This window comes from Humulus lupulus, chromosome 7 (assembly GCF_963169125.1).
Source record: "Humulus lupulus chromosome 7, drHumLupu1.1, whole genome shotgun sequence".
Taxonomy (NCBI): domain Eukaryota; kingdom Viridiplantae; phylum Streptophyta; class Magnoliopsida; order Rosales; family Cannabaceae; genus Humulus; species Humulus lupulus.
Window position 1 is genome coordinate 37,808,719 of NC_084799.1, and position 25,493 is coordinate 37,834,211.

Below are 25,493 nucleotides of genomic sequence, written 5' to 3' on the forward strand. Positions count from 1 at the left end.
TGTTCCTACCAGAATCAACCAGAAAGCAATCTCGGATATTAATAAATAACAATAAAATATTATAATCAACCAAACAGCAACCAAGCTAAATGAATTAATTATATAAATAACATCATTTCAACACAACGTACCTGAGAATTGAAATTTGTTCAAGAGTTAATTTGTGTGAATTTTGGCTAATTTTGCCAACTTCATTTGGGTTCGATGATTTGTTGTTGATTGCAGAAGAAAGATCGCCGGAATCCATGGAGGTTGGTTGTGGGTTTATCTGGCATTTAGTAGTTGTTTTTCTTTGTTTTTTTCGCATTTTAAATTTGAGTTTTTGATGCATTTTGTTCTGAATTGACTGAGCTTTAGATCTATTTGTTGTTTCCCTGTAGCTTTGATCGTGATCAGTGGTGCATCATGGTTGATCGAGCGTTATCATCAGTCATCAGCCATTGGAGAAGAAATCGCCGAGGGTGAAGAAGACGTCATATTTTTGTTATTTTTTCCGTACTTCCGTATTTTTAAAATAAATTTCTTCAGCCGTATAAACATTATTTTTCCCCTTTTTTGTCCATATATGAAAAAATATTTATTTTATATATATCATCCCCCATTGGTTGAGCTTTGGACATATATGGTAATTAAGCCCAAAAGCTTCATAAATAAAAAAAAAAAACACATACATGCACTAATCATCAATTAAGAAAAAGAAGTACCTCTTAGTGTATCAATTTTAACTCATATTTTAGATGGTGAATTCTTGTAATACTTTTTTCTTATTTGTCCATCTTCATTAGAAATAATCATCCTATTGATGATCAAATGGTATACGAAACAACTTATACATGAAAAAATTCCAACAAATCATATATATATATATATTTAAATGTTTCACATATGATTTCATTTGTAAATTTATGTATTTTATTTTGAATGTCTCGTTGCATTTATTACATCATAAATTAAACTGAGGAAAATACAATCTTTTGCTCATTTAAACTTTTTGTACAATTTATCCTTCAAAAAAATATTTTGTTTTTATTTACTAGAAAATAAAGATTATCATCTCCTTTATAAAAAAAAAACAAAATATATATTCTATAGAAGAAAGGTATATTTCTTTTATAAAAAATATAATATAAGATTTTCTAACTATAAAATTGAATAGATAATTATGCATAATTAGAATTTGTAGGTATTAGCTAGCAAGTGTTTTGCATGTACAATCTTCCACTAGTAATAAGAAAAGGGGAGGAGGAAATATTTTGAGCATAAGTGGGACAAGGAAATTCCAATTGATTCATTGTCATTGAACATTTCCAGAGTAATTTGACTACAAATTAAACTATAATTTGGGTTTAGTTTACCTTAGGAAGTGAGTAGACTTCAATTAAAGCATTGCATAATATGCCTAGTCTGTTATTCTTAATCTTCCAGCCAATGTAACATTTTAACCCTATTCGTCAGTGAAAATGTCAATACTCATAATATTGAAAGTCTTTTTTTTTTACTGAGAATGATATCTGAAAGTGTTAATGCCATAATTTCAGTACACACCTCCTTCATTGGGGCTTAAGTTTTTTTCGAGCTTTAACACAAAAGCCCAATAGAAGGCCCAAGAAGCGTTTAGAATGATCCTCTTGTTCCATTCCGTTACGGTGAGAACCCACCACAATCTTCAACCAATACATATAAATATACCCACTCGCCCTTTTCTCACCCACCATAGACGTGAACAACAACATAAATCATTACTTGTTACTAATAATTTCATCTTCAAATCTCTCTCAAATTTCATATCTTCAAAAGAAATAAAATGTCACTGATTCCTAGCTTCTTTGGTGGCTAACGAAGCAACGTTTTTTACCCTTTCTCTCTCGACGTTTGGGACCCATTTAAGGATTTCCCCTTATCTAACTCGTCTTTTCCTAAAATTTCTTAGGAAAGCTCCACTATTGTGAACGCTTGAGTGGACTGGAAGAAGACTCCGGAGGCACACGTGTTCAGAGTGTTAGATTAAAATAAAATATAGGCATATGAACAATCTTATATACATGTAGGCGGAATTAATATATAGAATGAACATATATAAAAAGAGGATCGAATATTGTATACCTCCGGCCATTGCAATTGATAACCTTGATCTAGCTTTAGATCTACAAAAGAAAAGAAACAGAAGTTAGAACGAGTACACTGACTTCCAAGCTCTCACTAACTCTTTATATGGAGTTATTGAAAGTCAGAATGAGCAGTGAGCTTGGGGACCGGTACTCTATATTTATAGAGTGAGACTTACCATCAAAGTCTCTGCCACAGTTACAGAGGTTGAGATATTCTCTCAACTTAGTTGAGATATTTAGGAAATTCAAATTGGGTTTAACAGATAAATGTTGACCATTAATTTTGATATATTAAATGAATAAAAAATCAATTAGTTATAACAAATTGATTTTTAATATATATCATTATAAAATATTCCAACATTCTCATACTTGGTCAGTATTTAATTAATGTATAACTTAATCCCAAATATTATCCCTGTTAAATAATAAAAACATGAATCATGGCGATAGGTCATCCTTTAACGGCGAGTATTATCTTCCATGTATTATAATGTATTTATTACATAACAATGTACTTTATGTGGCTATGTACTTAAACGAATAAACCCTATGTTTATTCAGGTCCTATGAAGATAAAATTTTCTCAAAGAAAATTAAGATGCGCATAAATATGAGAAAACATCAAAATAAGAGTTTCATTGGTAATAACTTCAGTTTGTACAATAAATTTACATAAGGGAACCAAGTCCCATGTTCACTACATGATCCTTGAATTTATGAGGTGGCAAGCCTTTCGTCATAGGATCAGCAATCATCAATTCAGTGCTAATGTGTTGAATGACCACTTTATTTTCTTTAACACATTCTCTCACAGCTAAGTACTTGATGTCGATGTGCTTGCTTCGACTACAACTCTTTTTGTTCTTAGCCATGAATACAGCAGTTGAATTGTCGCAGAACATTCTCAATGGCCTGGATATAGAATCTATAACTCTAAGGCCTGAAATGAAACTCTTTAGCCATACACCATGCCATGTAGCCTCAAAACACGAAACGAACTCGACTTCCATAGTAGAAGTAGCAGTCAAGGTCTGTTTGTTACTCCTCCATGATATAGCTCCACCGGCAAACATAAACACGTAACCAAAGGTTGATTTATGTGAATCAGTACAACCAACAAAGTTTGAATCTGAGTAGCCAAACACTTCTAGATTGTCGGTTCGTCTGAACATGAGTTTGTAATCCTTAGTACCCTGAAGATACCTCATAACTTTCTTTGCAGCTTTCCAGTGGTCTAATCCCGGGTTACTCTAAAATCTTCCTAGCATTCCGACAACAAAGGCAATGTCGAGTCTTGTACACACCTGAGCATACATTAAGCTTCCAACAGTATAAGCATATGGGATGTTCTTCATTTCTTCCTTTTCAAAATCATTCTTTGGACACCAGCTCAAATTTAATTTATCACCCTTAACAATAGGAGCAACACTTGGTGAGCAATCTTTCATCCGAAATCTCTGTAAAACTTTGTTAATGTAGGTTTCTTGAGATAGACCTAAGACACCTTTGAATCTATCTCGATGGATCTTAATGCCAATGACATAAGAAGCATCACCCATATCCTTCATCTCAATGTTCTTTGAGATAAATTGCTTCACCTCATGTAGCATGCCCTTATCATTGGTTGCAAGAAGAATATCGTCCACATATAAAACAAGAAAACAAATCTTACTCCCACTGACCTTCTGGTATATACATTGATCCATGACATTTTCTTCAAATCCAAAAGAAGAGATGACATCATGGAATTTTAAATACCATTGGCGGGATGTTTGTTTTAAACCATAGATGGACTTCTTAAGCTTGCACACCAAATGCTCACCATCACTAGAGGAGAATCCTTCTAGTTGATTCATGTATACCTCCTCCTCTAGGTCACCATTTAGGAAGGCATTTTTCACATCCATCTACTGCATCTCTAAATCGAAATGAGCAACTAATGCCAGGATAACTCGGAGGGAATCTTTCTTAGATACCGGAGAAAAGGTCTCCGTGTAGTCAATTCCTTCTTTTTGAGTGAATCCATTAGCAACGAGTCTCGCTTTGTGTCTCTCAGTGTTTCCTAATGAGTCTTTCTTTGTTTTGAAGAACCATTTACACCCAATAGCCCTCGCCCCATTAGGCAACTCAACAAGATCCCAGACTCCGTTGCTCTTCATAGAATTCATTTATTCATTCATGACATTGTACCACAGTTTCGATTCTTTGCTATTCATAGCTTGTAAAAATGTTTCTGGATTATTTTTGGCTCCAATATTGTAGTAAAATTCTTGCAAATACACAATGTAGTCGCTAGGTATTGCCGATTTTGTTGTCCTAGTGGATCTTCTTAAGGCTACACCAGCAGGCTCTTGAGGAGCGGGTGGTTCAGCTTGTTGTTCAACAATTATAGGCAACTCCTGAACAACTTGATCCATTTGAACTTCAACATTGACTTGTGGATCTTCAACAATTGGCTGTGGTGGTTCTACATCCATTTGAACTTCAGAGGTGTTATGAACCACAATCAATCTTGCTCTTGAGGTGGAGGGTTCTGAAGGATCTTTCTCAGAACCTAAGTCCTTGGATGGATCACTCCCACTAATCAAGGAATTTTCAAGAAATTTTGCATTCCTTGATTCCACAATCCTAGTGCTATTAGATGGACAATAAAACTTGTAACCTTTGGACCTTTTAGCGTATCCAATAAAGTATCCACTTATGGTCCTTGGGTCTAGTTTCTTTTCTTGTGGATTGTATACCCTAACTTCAGATGGGCATCCCCAAATGAGTACATGTTGCAAACTCGGTTTCCAACCTTTCCATAATTCAAAAGGAGTTTTGGAGACTGCCTTGGTTGGAACTCGATTTAATATGTACACAGATGTCTTTAGAGCTTCAGTCCACAAGGATGTAGGAAGTTTAGGGTTGCTGCTAAGCATACTCCACACCATGTCCATCAATATTTGGTTTCTCCTTTCTGCAACACCATTTTGCTTGGGTGTACCGAGCATGGTATATTGGGCAACAATCCCATTTTCTTGAAGAAACTTTGCAAAAGGGCCAGGTGCTTGTCCATCTTCAGTGTATCTACCATAGTATTCTCCACCTCGATTCGATCTCACTATCTTAATTTGCTTATTGCATTGTTTCTCTACTTCAGCTTTAAATATCTTAAAGACATCTAACGCTTCGCTTTTGTTATGAAGTAAGTATATATACATGTAGCGTGAGTAATCATCTATGAAAGAGATGAAGTATTTCTGACCATATGAGTCCATGTCTGGACTACATATATCAGTATGTATGATTTCTAATAGGTCGGAACTCCTATGGACACCACTTTTCTTAGACTTGGAGGTATGCTTTCCCTTAATGCAATCCACACAAGTATCAAAATCAGTCAAATCTAAGGTATTGAGTACCCAATCTTTTACTAACCTTCTAATTCTATCAATGGAGATTTTCCCCAATCTCCGGTGCCATAATGTAGAGGAATTCTCATTCATAACACATCTTTTATTGCCAGCGTGAACGTGCACAGTATTATAAGCGGTATTGTTTTGTAAATTAAGGCAGTAAAAACCATCAGACAAAATACCATTTCCAACACATTCAGATTTATTATATAAATTAAAAGATTTGTCTGAAAATGTAAAGGAAAACCGAAAAGGTACAAGTCTTGAAATGGAAATCAAGTTTCTAGAGAAACTTGGTACATAAAATGTCTTTTCTAACTTTAAAACAAAACCGCTACTTAAAAGTAAATGGCACGTTCCAATAGCCTCCACATGTGAGCCCATCTTGTTTCCGGATAAGATGCTTTGCTCACTTCCCACTGGCTTCCTTAGGTTTTGTAAACCCTGTAAGGAATTTGAAATGTGAATTGCTGATCCAGAATCAATCCACCATGTGTTAATATTAACATTAGCCATATTAGATTCATAACATACAAAGGAAATTGGATTACCTTTGCCGTCCATCCATTTCTTGAACTTGGCACTTTCCTTTTTCGCATGTCCTTTCTTTTTGCAGAAGAAACACTTGATGGAATCCTTCTTTATTTCGCCTTGGGGAGGCACTTTATTATTCCCCTTGTCCTTCTTGGATGGTTTGCATTTCTTCCCTTGGGTGGCCATGTGAGCACTTTCACCTTGTTCCTACAGGAGCCTTGCTTCTTTGTGAGCACACATGGTTATCAGTTCATTGATACTCCATTTGTCCTTATGTGTGTTGTAGGAAATTTTGAAAGGCCCGTATTGAGGTGGAAGATTGTTAATGATGTAGTGGACCGGGAAGGTTTCAGGAATGACTACATCGTGCTTCTTCAGTTGAGCAGAAATGTCCCTCATCTTTGAAATATGTTCTCTAACTCCTTTGACACCAGTGAGTTTTGTGGATGAGAACTGGTGGATGAGGTTGTTGTAAAGTGGTTTGTCCGAAGTGTCGTACTGCTCATCGATCAGTTTGAACAAGTCTTTGACTTTCTCAGGTTGCTCCACCAATCCACGCATTCCCAGAGGGATCTTGGACATAATGAACATGATGTTGAGGCGATTGGATCGCTCCCATTTTTCATATAGTGCGATCTCAGCAGCAGTGCTAGTCGTAGTGATTGCAGCAAGTTTGTCCTTCCTTATTGCGTAGTCCATGTCGGCGCAGCCTAAATGAAGAAGAACTCATTCTTTCCAGATTTTGAAATTATCACCCCTAAGCTCAGGAATTTCGGTAAGGATTTCATCAAAACTATAGGATGATGAAGAAGCTGCATGAATAGGATTACAAACTTAGATTTTGAAGATTGAGGCTTAATGAAGTCATGTTTTACCAATGTATAACATGCTGAAGAATAAAATTTTATTAAACAAAAATTGCCTGTGGGCTAAATTTTTAATTTAATAAAATTAGATGTATAGGATGATAGATTATTCAATCTCATTATTTGGGATAAATTAATGTTTGATACTTCTATCTATATTAAACTTTATGATAAAACTATTAAATTAATTTTCATAACTCCTGGGGGTAAATTAAGAAAATTAATTTAATATATTATCTTAATGAATTATATAAACATAATAAAATCCCTGTGGGGTAAAATTAGTATATCTATATGATCAATTGCAATTTATGTCCACTATGTGATCCTTTCAAATTAATATATAATTTTATATAATTAAAGATGTTGTGGCTACTCCCTAATCATTTAAAATTTTATGGTTCATTAGACATTATGTTTTTTAGGCTCTAAGGAAACCTAAGAACAATTTCGTTATAACATAATAGGCAATCACAGAGAGTAGTGCTCCTAGTATGGTCGTCCGAAGATCATTAAAAATCATTCTAGATTGAGCATTTGTCTCAGTTTCATGCGTTCTTATGTCAACCACAAAATTGTTTATGAATTATTCATAATTTTATTCACCCTATATGTTTTATGAATATTTTATGAATAAATTATGAATATTAACGTGGTAAATATTACTCAACCTATCTTAATGTTTGAATATAATCTAAATATATCTAGCAAAATTATGTAATATACAACATATTTAAAATTATAGAGTCATACATATAAAATTAAAGATAATTATACTTGAAATAAATTTGCATGAATAATAACAAAATAATCATACAATTAGCATAATTAACTATATGTACGAAAATAAATACAATAATTCCATATATATGCTTGTCATAAATATTCATGCTAAATAACACAATAAAATCATTTATTGATTTGGTGAATTAATAAAATAATTGCACAAACTTACTTGTAAAACAAAAAATAATTACATTCTTAAAATAGCATAATTATTTAATATTGCATGAATAAAAGAAATATACCATGCAATAAATACACCAAAATCAAGTCATTACACATTTTAATTAATTTCCAAATATATAATTTACCAAAATTATATGTTTTAATTAAATTTGCAAAAATTAAAAATGAAATTTATTGTCTAAATAAGCATTAAAATCAAGAAAATAATAAAACCCCAAAATAAATAAATAAAATGTAATTTTTCAGAATTTTCTTCAATTTTTCTTAATTTTTTTTTTTTTTTTTTAAATTTGCCACAGGGAAAACGACATGTCGTTTCCCCTTAGAATTGTCGTATGACCCGTCAAATGACGGGTCATTTTTCTGCAGCAAAGGGGAAAACGACATGTTGTTTCCCCCGTCTTCTTCCTCCAGCCAGGTCGAAAATGACCTATTTTCTATGTGTGAGTCTAACGGACCCAGTTCAAAACCCAGTCGGAAAATTGCATTCCGACGACCAAAATACCAGTTTCAAAGCCCATAATTCATGGAAAGGAATAGATAAAGAGATTCATGTAATTATAATGCATAAAAAAACAACTTAAACCGAGACTTTGATTTCAAAATGAATTTTGGACTGAACCGGTGCTTAAGGTTTTAAAGCTTGTTTTACAGGGTCTAAAATATTTTTTTCATTCTTAAAATCATAAGAAAATCAAATAAAATATGAGGAAAAGATTCTCTAATGATATTGAAAAACAAATCTTAGGCAAACTTATATGAACTACACGATTGGCAAAAAAAAAATGTATTTATATATATATATAAACACACGTGAATATGAATAAAAATATAAAGGCATATATAAATCAAATAAATATATATATGCAGATAAAATTAGCAAGGCAGAGATAATTATGGCAACTGATACCAAATGTTAGATTAAAATAAAATATAGGCATATGAATAATCATATATACATGTAGGCGGAATTAATATATAGAATGAACATATACAAAAAGAGGATCGAATAACTCTTACTAACTCTTTATATGGAGTTACTGAAAGTCAGAATGAGCAGTGAGTTTGGGGACCGGTACTTTATATTTATAGAGTGAGACTTAGTCTCTGCCACAGTACAGAGATTGAGATATTCTCTCAACTTATTAGTTGAGATATTTAGGAAATTCAAATTGGGTTTAACAGATAAATGTGACCATTAATTTTGATATATTAAATAAATAAAAAATATTCCAACACAGTGCCGATGTTCCGGGGCTGAAGAAGGAAAAGGTGAAGGTGGAGGTCGAAGACGATCGAGTACTCTAGATCAGCGGGGAGAGATGCATTGAGAAAGAAGATAAGAATGACACGTGTCATCGGGTAGAGCGAAGCAACGGGAAGTTCATGAGGAGGTTCAGGCTCCCAGAGAATGCAAAACTGGATCAGATCAAAGCTGCCATGGAAAATGGGGTTCTAACTATTACAGTCCCTAAGGAGGAGATCAAGAAGCCTGGTATCAAATCCATTGAAATATCTGGTTGATCTTTTTCACATATGTTGGTGTAATTTAGTGTAAGTATTTGGTGCCAGTATGATCCTTTGCTTTAGATTCTTATTCTTTTTCTTTTTTGTAGATATGAGGTGTGATCTGTTGAGCTTTTGCTCGTCTTTATTATGCAGTTTTTTTTTTAAATATATATATAAGAGACAATTTTTGTATAGGGGCTTTACTTTAATTTTTATCAGTGGGGCTTTCAGTGTTTCTCGACCCGTGAATAGTTTTTTGTGCGATTTTTTTTATGACCGTATATAATGTATTTATTTAGAGCATCCTGTAAATTTTCAGAAAATTCCGAATAATTTATAGTACCGAAAACTAGGTTCAAACATGTTCATTTCTACTCGCATAAAAAAATTAGTCACGCGTTCAACATGTTTGAACTTAGTTTTCAGTACTGTAAACTATTCAGAATTTTCTGAAAATCTGTAATATGCTCTAAATAGCTACAATATACACAGTCATAAAAAAAAATCGTGTCGAAAACTGTTCATGGGTTGAGAACACTAAGAGCACTACCAATAAGACTTAAAATAAAACTCCTGTATGAGAATTTTCGTATAAATATATATATATATTAATGAAATAAAATTGGAAATTACAAATGTTTGTCTAGTTCCAGCCGTTAATTTGGGATTAATGGTCGTGGGTCAACTTAAAAAAGTAAGAACTACAAGTTTATAAATCAACATTATTTCTTAACTATACTTTGGAAAATGACGAAAAGACAGCAACAAGAGAAAGAAAGAGAGAGCGAGTGAGAGAAATTCACAAGTTCCTCCAACAACAAAAAGTAATTTTAAACGTGACGATGTCCTAAAAATATAAATTTTATTTGAAGGACATGAATTATTGATTTTTTTTCGGATTGATTGGCTAATTTTAAAATTATAAATTGAATTATAGTCAAATGAAAAGAAAAAAATATGGCTCTTTCAATTTTCAATTTCTCATTGTTTGCTACTACTGTTTTTGTTATCAAAAAAATAATTATCGTGATTTATAATTATGACTTGAGTAATGCAATATTGAGTGTCATTTACCAAATAGGACCAATGTTGATTGTCATTTATAAAAAAAACTTATATTTATTGTGGCAGGGTAAATATTAAAAGGGATTTTTTCTTAAATAACCAAAAAAGTAATAAAAAGATATCATTTTTACTATTGCACGAAATTTTTTACATTTGTACGGAACAAAACTTCAAAATTGCAGAAATACTACTTGTTTTTCTTTCTCTCTCTTTCTTAGGCTGCATCTCGTTCTCTCTCAGGCGACACCCACGGTGATTTCCACCTGAAACAATATCCAAACTTAATCTCAAACAATAGCAAAATCACAGACCAGACCTATCAGGTGACCCACGACAATTTCGATTTCAAACAACAGCCAAACTCAACTTGAAACAACAACAAAATTACAGAGCATTTCGATCTGAAACAACACCCCAACTACAGAAGATCTAGATCTGAAAAGAAACACCACAACGACAACAGATCTCAACATGAAAAAAAAAAATCACAACTATAACCCGATCTCGATCTGAGAAAGTAACAACGTCAAAACACCATAGCTGCTAGCGATCTGGATCTGACAACAACAAAAGCAAATCTAAAACATTTTTGCTTTCGGGTTGTTGGTATGTTGTGTTGACGTTGTTATCAATGATCCTGGCATACAACCTACACAGACAAGTAGACAACGCAAGATCAACATCAAGTCAATAATGGTCTCTAATGGTGATGGTGTTGTTGTAGTGAAAATTTGAAGAAGAATAAGAAGAAAAAAGAATGAAAGAAAGAGATGGAGAGAGAGAGAGAGTTTATGTTGCTTTGTGTTGATGATAATTTATATATATATATTTAATAGTATATACTAGAGACTGAAAATACAAAGATAAACAAAACAAACTTAAAAACAGAAAACAACCAAATAATAACTACAAAACATCTAAAAATAAGAAAAGAAATATACCTTTATAATATCAATATGACAATGATATGGTGAAATAAAAAATACAATTAAGAGAAACATTAAAAATACAGTAAACGACACAAAGATAATCTGGATTACAACATGCAACATTAAAACAACCAACGAAAAGCACAACATAAACTTAAAATCAACAAAACGACATCCATATCTTTATTTGCAAGTGGAGAAGGAGAACAAGAGCTTCATTGAGCAGTAAGCATTTTGAAGAGTGTGAGATGAAAAAATACATATATTGATCTCTGGAAAAAAGAAAGAAGAAGAAGATAGAAAATGGAGAAGATGAACAACAACAAAAATGGGTATTAGGTATAAGGTAATGTTCATGAAAAGAAATCACTGAGCAGTGACCTTCATGAAGAATATGAGATAAAAAAAAAATATTGATCTTTGGAAGAAGAAGAATAACAACTAAAATGAGTATTGGGTATAGGATAAAGTGTAAGAAAATAAAAATAAAAAAATGATTAAAAGTCAGAAAAAGAAGATGATGAAGTGTCATGATTAAAGATGGTGGGGAATGGGGTATAGGTACTGATGATGATGTGATCGTGTAGCAAGAAAAAGAAGAAATGATGGAGAATATCAATTAAAGTAGAAGGGTGTAGGAGAGAGAGTGTGTGAAAATAATAAAAAATGGAAAAGAAAGATATAAATGTAAGTAGAGTAGATAAGAGAGAGGGTTGTGTGTAACAAAAAAAAAAATATATTAAAAATTTTGAAAAGCCTGATAATGAATGAGTATACAGTATTTTTTAAAAAGACAAATCAACAAAACGTGTAAAAGATGTTCATTGGTCTGTTTTGGCAGGTTTGGTGGATTTTTGACAAACTCAAACTTATAATCAGATTGGTACTTTTCAACTCGTAATCCACTCAATTAAAAAAAAAAATTGAAGTTCAACCCGACCATCAGTTACCTGCCCAAACCGCCGAAACTTTTTTTTTTAATTTTTTTTTTTCTAAAAAAAATTATTTTTCACTATTTTTTTTATTTTCTCTATTTTTAGTTTGTATTTGTAACTAAAATATTTGTTAATTTAAAATATAGGGTCTTTTATAAAAAAAATTAATTTAGTTTTATATATGTATAATTAATAATTAAATAAATATAAAATTAAAAAAGTAGGCAAATCCTTAATTGGGCGGGTCGGGCTACATTGGGTGGATTGCTAAAATTTAAACCCGCCCAATATAATAATTTGGCAGTTTGAAATGAAGATCAAGTTTTTCAGGTTACATTTTTTGTCGATTTTTTTGGGTTGGTTTGGGCGGGTTGCAATTTTTTTTGCATAGCCCTAGTAAACAATAAGAATCTAAAATTATCCGCCTAAACGTAAAAATGTAAAAAAAAATTGTCAAATTTAGTTATTATGTGTAAAATTCTCAATAATATTAGGATGACAATTTTTTTTTTATGTAATGGAACTCTTTTTTAAATACAATTTATAAAAACAATGCATTAAAATGTGCATTGACAATACAATATTCGTTTATGCTCGGTTGATTTTTGACAAAATAGTTAAAATTGGATTATTAAAAAGAAGAAGTGACATTTTATTATTATAGAAAGTTAAATTAAAAATTTATTGTATTTTTATATATGATAAATGTGAGTTTAACGGAAATTGTTAGTTTTTCTTAAATTTAACACTTGTTTTGTTATTTTTTTTTATACTGTTAGTTTTAAAGTCATCTGAATAATGTAAATAGATTTAAAAATAAAAAAATAATAAAGTTATCTAAATAAGATAAATAAATTGAAGAAAAATAATAATAATAAATTAACCATAATAAATTTTCATCACATGTTTTCATATATTAAAGTATTTAAATTACTCTATTTTAAAAATTATAACAAAAAATATATTTATGTGTTTAAATCTATTTTTTTCTTTATTTTATTAATTATTTATTTTGTCACTTAATATATTTTGTTTATAAAAAAATATATGTAACAGTGACATAAGACATAAATAAACAAATTTCGTATTTCATTATTTAGTTTTTTAATGAGACATTACTTATTTTAATTGCTCTAGCCATTAGTTTATACACAAATTTCTATTCGACTTAATTTTTTTTAATTAAATAATTAAAATTTGATCAAATAAAATTTTTAAATTTAAATTTTAGTTTAGAATTTCTTAATATTTTATTATATAGAATATTTTTTCTAAAAGAAAATTAGAAAAAATATTCAATTTAAAATTAAAATTACCATATTTAATATATAAATCAAAACATAAAAATACAAAAAATTTAAATTATTATGAACACTAAATTTAAAAATAATAAACAACATCAAATAATTTACTTTAAAACTAGAATGCGTCATATTTTTATATGTAAAAAGTGTAAATATAACATACTTTTGGTTTTTCACAATTTTTTAAAATAAAAATTATAATATTATTTATTTCTTTTAAAATTATAGACAATGTTTTGTCTTAACTTTTTTTTAAAATATGTTTTTATCATTCTATTATAATATATGACATTGTTTATTTATTTAAAATTTAAATGATAATTAAAAAATATAATAATTTTTAAATAAAACAAAACAAACGTGCATTGCACGTTGTTTATACCTAGTAACAAATAAAATATGAGTACTTTGTTTACGAGATCACGAAGTAAAATATACAAGTATTTAAAAAAAAAAAAAGAATAAATAGCATTCCCCAAATTATGACTACTATCATATCATGTCTCCCGAGTCATTTGTAATGTTAAAAATTCTCTCGAACTATTCACTGTATTGAAACGTAAAACTTTCGTTAGAATTTGTCTTAGGTGTCTAACATTATGACGTGACATTTTGGTCACTGATTTATAGCATTGTTACATCAATGTCATATGTAAAATTATTAATAATTTTGTCTCTTGAATTTTGACCACTATTCAATTGTGCACCATTTATTAAAAAAAAGTAAACAAAAATTATTTTTAATCTTGAAAAAGATAACTAAAATATTAAAAAAAATTATGTTGAAAGAATAAAAAAAACGTTAAAAATAGTATTTTCCGCTTGAATTTGATGAACAAAATTTTCATAATAACCACATCACCCTTTATTATAAGTAATGAAGTAATTAAAACTAATTTGAGAAAAATACTATGACACATGCCATACTTTAATTGGTCCACCTTATAATTTTTTTTAAAAATTAATTATTAAAATTAAACAAATAAAAAATTTATTTTCTCTCTCTTTCCTTCTCTCGTTGCTAGTGTTCTTCACATCCCTAATCTAGTAAAAAAAAACACAACCAAAATCTGCAACAAAGAAATTGTGGCATGCAATAGAAATCCAATCAAAATGGCTTTCTAAGCACTAGGTTCTAGATCATTACATTTACAAGGTTATAAAATAAACCAAAAATTCATACAAACCCAAACATTTAAATAAAGTATCCAAAGTAGGGCTGTGCAGAAACGATCCGATCCAATAACAAACCGACCGATCCAATGTCAACCGACCGCTAAAAATTGGATATCCAATCATGATTGGATTGGATCAGATGACATTTTTAAAAATCCGATATTGGATCGGTCGGTTCTTGGATGACATGTAAATCCAATGGATCCAACCGACCGATCCAATCCAATAATGATCTAATACCATCCAATTAATATTCAGATAAAAAATATATTATATATTTTTTTAAAGTTAAAATATATTATATTTTATTACATTTACTGTTTACATATATTATATTTGATGTACTAAACTTTTTTATTTAATTATGATGTATTATTGTAATTTTATGTTGGATTCCTACAAATTATTAAGACTTGTGTTTTTAATTTTATGTTCGATTCCTACAAATTATTAAGACTTATGTTTTTAATTTTATATTAGATTTGTGTTGTAAGCTTCTAAATCATTACAATTAAATATTTTTATTATTTGGATGAGTAATTAGTGTTTTTATAATTGAAATAATATTTTTTTTTTTTAAAAATCAGCATAAATAAAGGTTTTAAAAGATCGGATGGATCCGATCCGATCCAACGGATAACCAATGGATGCATTCAATGGATGGAACCGAACTGATCCAATCATCCATTGGATCGGATCGGATCGGTTGGTTCAAGATAATTGGATTGGATCGGTTCCAAAAATCCAACATCCGATTGGATGATTGGATCGGATCGGATGGGCTTAAAAACATTGGATGTCATCCAATTAACACCCCTAATCCAAAGAATTAAAAGTTTAAAACCTACTAAATCAAACTCATTTTTCAAAAACTCAACCCATTTTCAATGATCCATTCATTCAAATCGCAAGCAAATATGGGCTTGGAATCCTCTACCTATCATCAAGAAACATTTGATGCATGTTGCCTTTGAAGCCCAAATGCGAGAAGAATTTGAATTTACATGAAAAAAACTACAAGTTTGAATAGTAAGAGTAATTTGGTCATTTTAAAAAGTTTTGATAACTAAGTTTTAGTCGATTATTTGGATTTTGAAAATTCAAGATACTTTGTTCGTATTATTCGAAAATTTAAGATAAGTTTTAGTCAAATAATACTAAGTATTATTCGTAATATAAAGTATTAAAGCTATACCTTTGTTAAATATAAAATAATAAATGAATACTTACCCTAATTTTTTGATGAAAATTAAATTTATATCATCCATTTAACTACCATAATATTAGCATTAAAAATAGGTTACGTATTGTATTCTTGATTACATTACTATTATATAAATATTTTTAATTCTAAATAGTATATCTTAAATTTGAAAGAATTTATGTGCGCTAAAACTTAAAAAATTAAATAAATATATTTTAATTTTAATAATGATTTTTTACATTAATAAAAAATATAATTTCATGTTTCATAAAAAATATATACATAATTTTATGTTTGTCGTAATATAATCTTAACCATAAATTGTACAAAATTACACATAAAAAATTACGTACTCAAAACCCACTGCATTTGTAAATTGCAAAAATAAATAATTATGCAACTCGCCCAATCATTCAATTCTAAAATAAAATTATTGCAGGGAAAATGAATATAATACAATGATAAATCATGAATTGGAGGAGAATACTACATTAGAAAAGAGTAAATTATTGTCCTATACAGTAAGTATTTTAGAGGATAAGTATTATTTGTTTTATATATAAAATGCAAGTTTATTTCTTGAGAAAAGGACAAATACTTTGCTTTAATTCTTTTGGAAGTGATGTTATATTATATTTTAATATAATGTTTGATTGATTAAATAGGGGTTACAAAAAGTGATTATTTAATTTAGTGAGAGAATATTATATTATTTCATATAATATAATGTTAGATTAAATAATGTGACAAAATGTGATTTTTCATACTTTGTAATATATTATTGAGAGTTACAAAATTTGACACATATGTGTGCTCAAATGTGACATATTTTGTTTGTAACTCCCAAATATTACTGTTGACCATTGATTTGGTCAACGACACGGAGTTAAATAAACGACAAAGAACTAAAAGGAAATCAAGAAGAGAATTAAATGGGAAGAAAGTGACACAAGCAATTTATAGTGGTTCGGCCCCAACTAGGTAGTAATGACCTACGTCCACTTAGTATTCTTATTGATATTGAATCCTAATACTGTGATCAAAGTACTAGGGTTCTTGAGTTTCACAAGTCTTAGGAGAATTACAATTTCGATGGATAATCACACTATGTTTTTCTCTCTGAATACAAAGATTAAAAGTGCAAAAGTCAAAAGTCCCTTCCTTGAGCCATCTCCTTCTTATTTATAGGCTCAATAGGGTTACATGGGCCAATGAGTCTTAATTACAATTAAGATCAGTGTATCAAGGTAATAAAAAGAAATATAATGTATATAAGTATTACAAGATTGCGTATCTCAAAGGAAGTAAATGGAAGTATGCGACCAGCCGGGTCGCACTTAACCGCGAGACTTGACAAATCAACACTTATCTGGTCGATGATCGAACAAGATCCCTTCACTCAGAACTGCCACGTGCCAACCACATGTAAGAAATTCTTGTCACGTCATCATGAGCCATTTTTGGGTAAACATTTGCTCCCCAAGTTTATTTTACTGCGAGCAGCATAAAGTAAACTTAGGAGACCGACCCTTCGGATGCCCCATCAAATTTGTCAGAGCCGTCCATGCCTTCTCAAAAAAGGAAACTAATCATGTCTTTTCGGTTTCTCAAAAGTTGTTTGATGGCTATTACACTTCTCCATGCCTTGAAAAGTTACCCTTTATGATTACCTTGATAGCTGCTCATCGACTAATATAAATAATCCTTCGGAATCAATTTTTACTTTTTACGTTTTTCCTTTATCCTCAAGAAAACCGAAGAACAAAGCGCAAAACCTCCAAAAGCTTAGACGGTTCTTGACGATCCACGAAGCTCCTGCCCAGCCAAATCGACTTAGCGTCTCAGAACTCTACTCCATCTTTTATACGAGTACTTTTCTCAAACTTTTCAGTTGTTGATATGCCATGCAATATCTGTTTTATCTCTATTTTTTATTTCTGATTTTCTGAGTTCTTGAGCATTTTTTACTGTTCTTGAAAAAATTTGTTTCGGGGTAAAAGGGCACGTAGACTTGAGCTTGAAATAATACTTGATAGGGGTTAAGGATCAGTTTGGTAGTTAGGATCATGAATTTAGGGCGTAAAATCGAAGTAAAAATTCGATTTTTAAGCTTATAGAAAAACTGGGTTTTTCCCGCCCCTTTAGAGTCGAAAAAGTTTATCCTGAAAAACTTTTTACTTCAGCTTTTTGATCCGTTTTCCAAACTGCTCGTATGTAATTTAGTGTTTTTGCTAGAATGTTGTTGGTCGTATAAAAGCCTAACTTTTATACGCGAGCAACATTATCCTAGCTCTTTTACACCTCTTGATCTTTTGGGCCGTAGATTCTCATCTCCCATTCTCTGTTCGCAGATTTTCATGCACGATCCGTGGGGAGGTGAGAGGCCAATCGACGACGACTTGCTCGCTTAGCTACTTGAGGACGAAGAACAGCCGTCGCAACTCATTCTGGGGATTCCTTTTTCCCATACCTCATCCAATAGACCTTCGACCAGTCCATCAAACATGGGTAAAGTAAAATCCACTGCCCAGAAAAAGAAACCAACCAACCCTCAAGTAACCAACCTTCAAGCAAATCAGCCTGCTCCTCTGTAACGACCCAAATTTGCTAATAAGGCTTAAGGGCCTTGATTAGCGTGCCAAGAGGGCATGATGGGAATTATGTGTGATTTTTTTTTATGAATTAAACGCATGATTATGATTTAAAGCATGTTATATGACTAATTGTTTATCTGAGATGCATGACCATGTATATTAGTATGCATGTAGGCCCGGATCGTGTTAGAAGGGCATAACTGTAATTTTGGCCTTGTTGGGCATATCTGCATTGATATGTGATAATTGTATTCCGTGATTTGTACCACGTGAGTGTTGTGTTATTGTTGTGATGCACGTGCCGAGACGGTCCTAGAGAGCTAGTTAACTTAAGAGTCACAATGGGATTCCGTACCCGGCTCGGGAGGAGCCTAGGGGTACCTCGGGAATTTTATGGTCACGTTGAGATTTATCGGGTAATGGTTATTGGAGATTTAGTAACCTGGGTAACCATTAGTTACTGCTGAGAGTAACAAGTTCTAGATAGAAAAATGGTAGAAATGAAATAGAAGTAAAAGGACTTAAGTGCCCTTGAGGTTTAGTTGGGAAAGGATAGGCAAGGAAGGGAAAAATGGTCATTTGGCAAGGGTTATAGACATTTTTGCAGCTGGGATTTAGGGGTATACGGTTTGGGCATTTTTATGTTACTTGAGGCTTAATAGAAAGTGAAGAGAAGAAAGAGAAGGAGAAAGAAGCTAGGGCATGAAGAAGAAGAAGATGAGTGGAGGAGCTGAATTGGAAACCTAGGAGATGAAGGAAGCTTAGGGATGGATTCTCCATATGAGGTAAGGAATTTTATACACATTTAAGGCTTGATTATGTTATGGGTTAAGAAATTTGAGCATGGTTTAAGTTTGAACTTTGTGTTTTTATTTTTCTGAAATTGAAATCAAGGATGTGGATTTTGGGGATTTGATTGTGTGTTTGGATGTCTTTGATGATGTTTATGGGTTGTTAGATGGTCTATTTGATGTTTGGAATTGATTTTGGGGTTTGGGTATTGGTTTGGTATGATTTGGAAGGTTTAAGTTCGGGAAAAACGCAAGTGAAAACCCAGATTTTCTGGGTTCGCGTATGAGCGCCGCGGCCCTGTTCTTGGGCGCCGCGGCGCGTTGTTGCTTCAGGAGTGGTGCTAGTCGCTGGGCGCCGCGGCCCTTGAAGGGGGTGCCGCGGCGCTAGGCCATTTTCAGGGGTTGGAAATTTTCATTTTTTCAGCTTTTGCTCCGGGGGTTCGGGGGATGTTTCCGATGAATTGTTTTAGGGATTTGGGAGTCCCGAGAGTGCGGGATTGGTCCCGGGAAGTGGTTTTGGGTTGATTAGTAATGAGGGATGTTTCTTGTGTGTTGTGACTAGGTTGTTGGTGAGGCTCGTGCTTGAGGACCGTGCTCGTGGCTTTAGTGCATCAGGAGGCTCGGAATGCAGGTAAGAAAACCGTAACACCCGATGATAGGGCATGGCCCCACTGTGTGATTGTAGGGCATGGCCCCGGATTGTATTATGTGTAAATGTTTAACCTTAAATGAACCGTGATGTGTGTGAATGCTTATTTCGAATGTACTATATGTGTGATTATGATGAAATGAACGGCAAGGGCCGAGTACGGCGTAGGCCGGGGCGGTCGTGGGACCGAGTACGGCGTAGGCCGGGGCGGCCATGGGCCGAAAGTAACACCTAGCACATGGGATGCTATAATCAGGGCGGGGCCCGGTGGATACATGTATTATGCTATATTCAGGGTGGGACCCAAGGGATACATGAGTTATCCTCGCGGTGAGAACCGATACCCCAGGGCTTTGGTAAGGTCTCTGGGGCGGCATGGCCGTGTTTGCTTAGTCTAATGGTTGACTTGTTTATATGTGGATTATCTGTTATGATAAATTGTATAAATGCATATGTTATGTCCTGCATGAGTTTTCTTGCTGGGCTTCGGCTCACGGGTGCTCTGTGTTGCAGGTAAGGGCAATGACTGAGTCAACCAACCATGAGTATGGAGAGCGTGAAGCGACGTGTACATGTTTGGCCTGCCCGACTGCTTTGGTTGGGGGTTTATTTGAAAAATGGCTGTAATAATCTATGATTTTGTAACTGATCAACTGTAAACTTATTTCAAGATGTAAATAGTTTTCAAACCTTATTTTGGGATCCCAATTGTCTAATACTAGAAGTTTTTATTGAGTCAACGCATTTTCAAAGATTACAGCCTTAACTTTTATTAGTCACACTTTTGCTTCAAAACCTCGGTTAGCGAGTTCTCTGCACTGTTTTGTCTTAAAAACTCACTTAGTAACGGCTCTAAGGAAGTAGGGCGTTACATCCTCGGGCTGAAATTACTTCGACCAACGGTCGAACTGAAAATACTCCTGAGCCAGGAATCCAAACACAAGCCAAACCCCGAGACGTCCTATGACCAGACGTCGAGTGGTACATTGCACCCCCTAGCAATATTACTGCTAGGATGCTAACTAATTACCTCAGGAAGTATGGGCCTCCTAGGGTAACTTTATTCAAACCTACCATCGACCAGCAGGCAAACCTGCCTGGCGACGCCTTCAGTGCCTGGTCGAGATACCACATCGAGGCAAGAGCAATCTTGCCTCTCCATCCTTTTTTCCAGGGGGTGCCCAATTATTTCGGGGTCGCTCCCTTTCAAATAACTTCAAATGGGTATAGAACGCTTTTTGCTCTCAATTTCCTCTATAGCCATAAAAAGTGGCATGTTCCCATGCCACATGAGATCAAATACTTGTTTGATCTCAAGTCCAACCCCAACCAGAACAACACGGGGTTCTTTTATTTCTGCCACCAGGAATTGACTCGCGTTTTCCTGAGTGAAACCTCCTACAAATCCAATGTAGGAAAGTACTTCCAGGAGTACTTTTTAACCATAAACCTGGTCGCCAACAACCTGGCCTTCCCTGAAGGAAGTAAATTCTTTATTCACTAGTCGCTTAAATTCCTTTTAGCTTTCCCACGCGTTTATTAGAACTTTTATGACATTCAGGTCCATGGCTACGACCAGCTCCTACTCCAGAGATGGAGATACGAGCGACACTTTTGGCTAGCATGACCAACGTGGAAAAAAGCGTCAAAGATCTGGTCACAGAGGCCAATCTGAGGCTAGTCGGCCTTCTGGCACCTCACCAAGATGTGAGGGAATCCACAGCGGGGAGTGCCACCGGTGCAGAAGTCCCCGAACAACAACAAGATGTGTCACAACCCCCGACGAGGAGGGCAACATGAGTGACCATCAATGAACCATCCAGCGCCCCGCGACCTGCTGCTACTCCGCTCCTTTTAGGGAAGGGCAAGAAGAAGGCCTATGAACATATTCTTGAATCATCAGACGAGAACGCTACTAATTTTTTGCTTTTAGATAGTCTGCCTATTCCCTGTCACTTATTTGACGGGGAAGGCAACTTTAAATACACCCGTACTTTAAATTCAGACTTCTTCAGAGCAGAGAGTGAGTGTAGCACTAGTAAAGTAAATAGTGTAGCAACCAGTAATTATAACTCGAGTATTATACTTTTAATTTCTTTGCCCTTGTTTCCTTAACTTAGCAAGATCATTTTATTATATTGCCTGACTGTTCGTTTGTTTCTCCCTTGCAGACATGCCTGTTGACCGAGCCTTTGACTTGTACACCAAATCGGTGAGCAAGAAAAAGTCCAGCAAGTGCCATCCTGGGGAAGGCTGCAACAACCCCTCCGCGAAGAAGGCTCGAACAGAGGATCCTCCTGCGCCAACTCCCACAAAAGAGACAATTCCTCCACCAGCTTTTGCCAAAGAGACAACTCCGCCAACTCCTGTGAATCAAGATCCCCCAGCTCCAGTCGAACAGACTTCTCCTGCGACTCTTGCTGACCTCACTCCTCCAGGTTCCACCGACCAGACGCCTGCTGGTCACCGAGAAGACCTTACGAGTGTGGTGCTATACTGCAAAAGGCCAAGGACTTTGCATTTGCTTTAACTCGTTGGGAGCTGCGCGTGGGATTTTGGAAAATCTTTGACACTTATCGCATTTCCGCACGAACTCCATTGAATCTTCATTCATAGTCGCTATCCTTGCCTCAGAATCTTTTTTGACAAACTCTGCCCCCCAGCGTGATCCCCGCAGATGCCTTCATGTACCTCCTTCATCAACTCCTTAGCTTTCTCCTGTGTAATACATCTGAGCAGTGGGATGGAATACCCTCTTCTGTAAAGAACTCCATCGACCAGTATGTACCTAGCAGCCTGCCTTTGGAGGGTTCTGGCTTTATTTCTGTCTGCTTGCAGTACACCATTTGTTAGATACTCCAAGTACGATGCCATCCACGTATTTTCCATTCGGATTTCCATATTATTTTCTTCCGCTCGTATGCTTGGCTCGCGCAATCTTTCTACTGGCACAATATTCAGAGTATCAGCGTCTTTCGCACTTGCGAGTTTGGCTAAGGCATCTGCGTTCGAATTCTGATCCCGAGGTATCTATTGGAGGGTATACTTCTCAAACTGAGCCAACAGATCTTTAGTCTTATTTAAGTAGGCCACCATCTTGAGGGTTCGTGCTTGATATTCCCCTAGGACTTGATTCACTACCAGCTGTGAATCACTGTATATATCCAGCACCTTTATGCTCATATCTTTTGCCAATTTTAATCCAGCTAGGAGTGCTTCATATTCGACTTCATTATTCGATGCGGTGAAGTCGAACCTAATAGCACAGTGAAATCGATGCCCTTCCGGCGTTATCAATATCACTCCTGCTCCTGCGTGAGATTCGTTGGATGATCCGTTTGTGAATAACTTCCACGAAGGAGCTTTGACTTGTGGCTCAGGCGCATTAGGCTCTTCACACTGTTCATCGTCAGGGAGCTCAGTGAACTCAGCAATAAGATCAGCCAATACTTGCCCTTTCACTGCTGCTCGCGGTGAATATGTAATGTCAAATTGCCCAAGTTCGACTGCCCATTTTAATAAACGCCCAGTCGCCTCTGGCTTTTGCAGAACTTGTCGAAGGGGCTGGTCAGTTAAAACTGTAATGGGATGAGCTTGGAAGTAAGGATGTAGCTTCCTTGAGACCAAAATTAAACAATAGGCTAACCTCTCGATAAGAGGATGTCTTAACTCTGCTCTGATTAGCCTCTTGCTCACATAGTAAACCGCCTTCTGTACGCCCTCTTCTTCTCATATTAGTACTGCACTAGTAGCAACTTCAGTGATCACCAGGTAGATGAACAAAGTTTCTCCTTCGATAGGCTTTGACAAAATAGGAGGCTGGGCCATGTGGTTTTTTAAGGCCTGGAAAGCTTGCCCGCAATCTCCTATCCATTCGAACTTCTTGTTGCCTCTAAGTAGATTAAAGAAAAGGACGCATTTGTCCGTCGACTTGGAAATGAATCTACTTAATGCGGCAATTCTTCCAGTCAAACTTTGCACATCCTTGATCTTTTCCGACGATTTCATGTCGATCAGGGCATTTATCTTATCGAGGTTGGCCTCGATTCCTATCGAGTTGACAATGAACCCCAAGAATTTCCCTGATCCGACTCCGAAGGAGCACTTGAGAGGATTTAATTTCATTTGGTACTTGTTCAATACATCGAAACATTCTTGTAAATCCTTCACATGTCCTTCTGCTTTCTTTGAATTTACCAGCATGTCGTCTACATACACCTCCATGTTTACACTAATCAACTCCTTAAACATGTGGTTGACTAGTCGTTGGTAAGTCGCACCAGCATTTTTCAGTCCGAAGGGCATCACTTTGTAACAGTATAACCCCGTATCGGTCTAAAAGCTGGTGTGATCCTTCTCAGGGGGATGCATACTAATCTGATTGTATCCTGAGTATGCATCCATGAAGGAGAGGATATCATGCCCTGCAGTTGTATCGACCAGCTGGTCGATCATTGGGAGTGGGAAGCAGTCCTTTGGGCAGGATTTATTAAGGTCTGTGAAATCCACACAGGTTCGCCATTTGCCATTAGGCTTAGGAACCAGTACTGGATTAGAGACCCACGATGGATAAAATGCCACCCGGATGAATCCATTCTCCTTTAGTCTTTCGACTTCTTCTTTTAAGGCTTTCGATCTATCCTTATCGAGCAACCTTCTCTTTTGTTGCACGGGTGGAAAACTTTTGTCTATGTTCAGGACATGGCTGATAACTGCAGGATCTATCCCAGCCATGTCTTTGTGTGACCAGGCGAAAACTTCCTAGTTCTATCGCAAAAATTCCACCAGTGCGTGCTTCGTGATTGCTTCTAAATTTTTCCCAACCTTTACAACTCTGGTCGGGTCTTTCTCCTCAAGTTGGACCTCTTCCAGGTCCTCGATGGGTCCAACATTTTCCTCAAAATCCCCAAAGCGAGGATCTAAATCTCCATCCTCACTTTGGGCAACACCCTATTTGGTGACTCCATCACCTGATTGGGCTTGTGTATCAATTTCCATTTGCAACCTATCTGCGGAAGTGCTCTTCGATGTTCCCTTCTTTGCCTTCGTGACTGGGGCGTTGTAGCACTCCCGGGCTTCTCTCTGATTTCCCAACACGCATCCTACCCCTGCGTCTGTTGGGAATTTCATGGCTAAGTGCCATATTGAGGTGACGACCCAAAGATCAACCAGCATGGGCCTTCCAATGACAGCATTGTACGCCGAAGGACAATCGACTAATATAAAAGTAGCAAGTAATGTCCTGGTAGCAGGCGTTGTACCTGCTATCACTGGAAGTTTGATTGACCCCGCTGGGGCAAGTCCCTCTCCAGAGAAGCCGTAAATTGTCTGGTTGCAGGGTTCCAAGTCCTTAATGGACAACTTCATGCGCTCCAGCGAAGACTTATATAGGATGTTCACTGAACTTCCTGTATCAACTAGTACTATTTTCACCATCATATTGGCGATTTGAACATCCA

General features: G+C 34.7%; 1 pseudogene; it reads left to right on the forward strand.

The window, feature by feature from the left end:
* The first annotated feature begins 1,804 nt into the window (after positions 1-1,804).
* LOC133789548 (18.5 kDa class I heat shock protein-like) lies at positions 1,805-9,402 on the forward strand (annotated as a pseudogene).
* Positions 9,403-25,493: the final 16,091 nt, after the last annotated feature.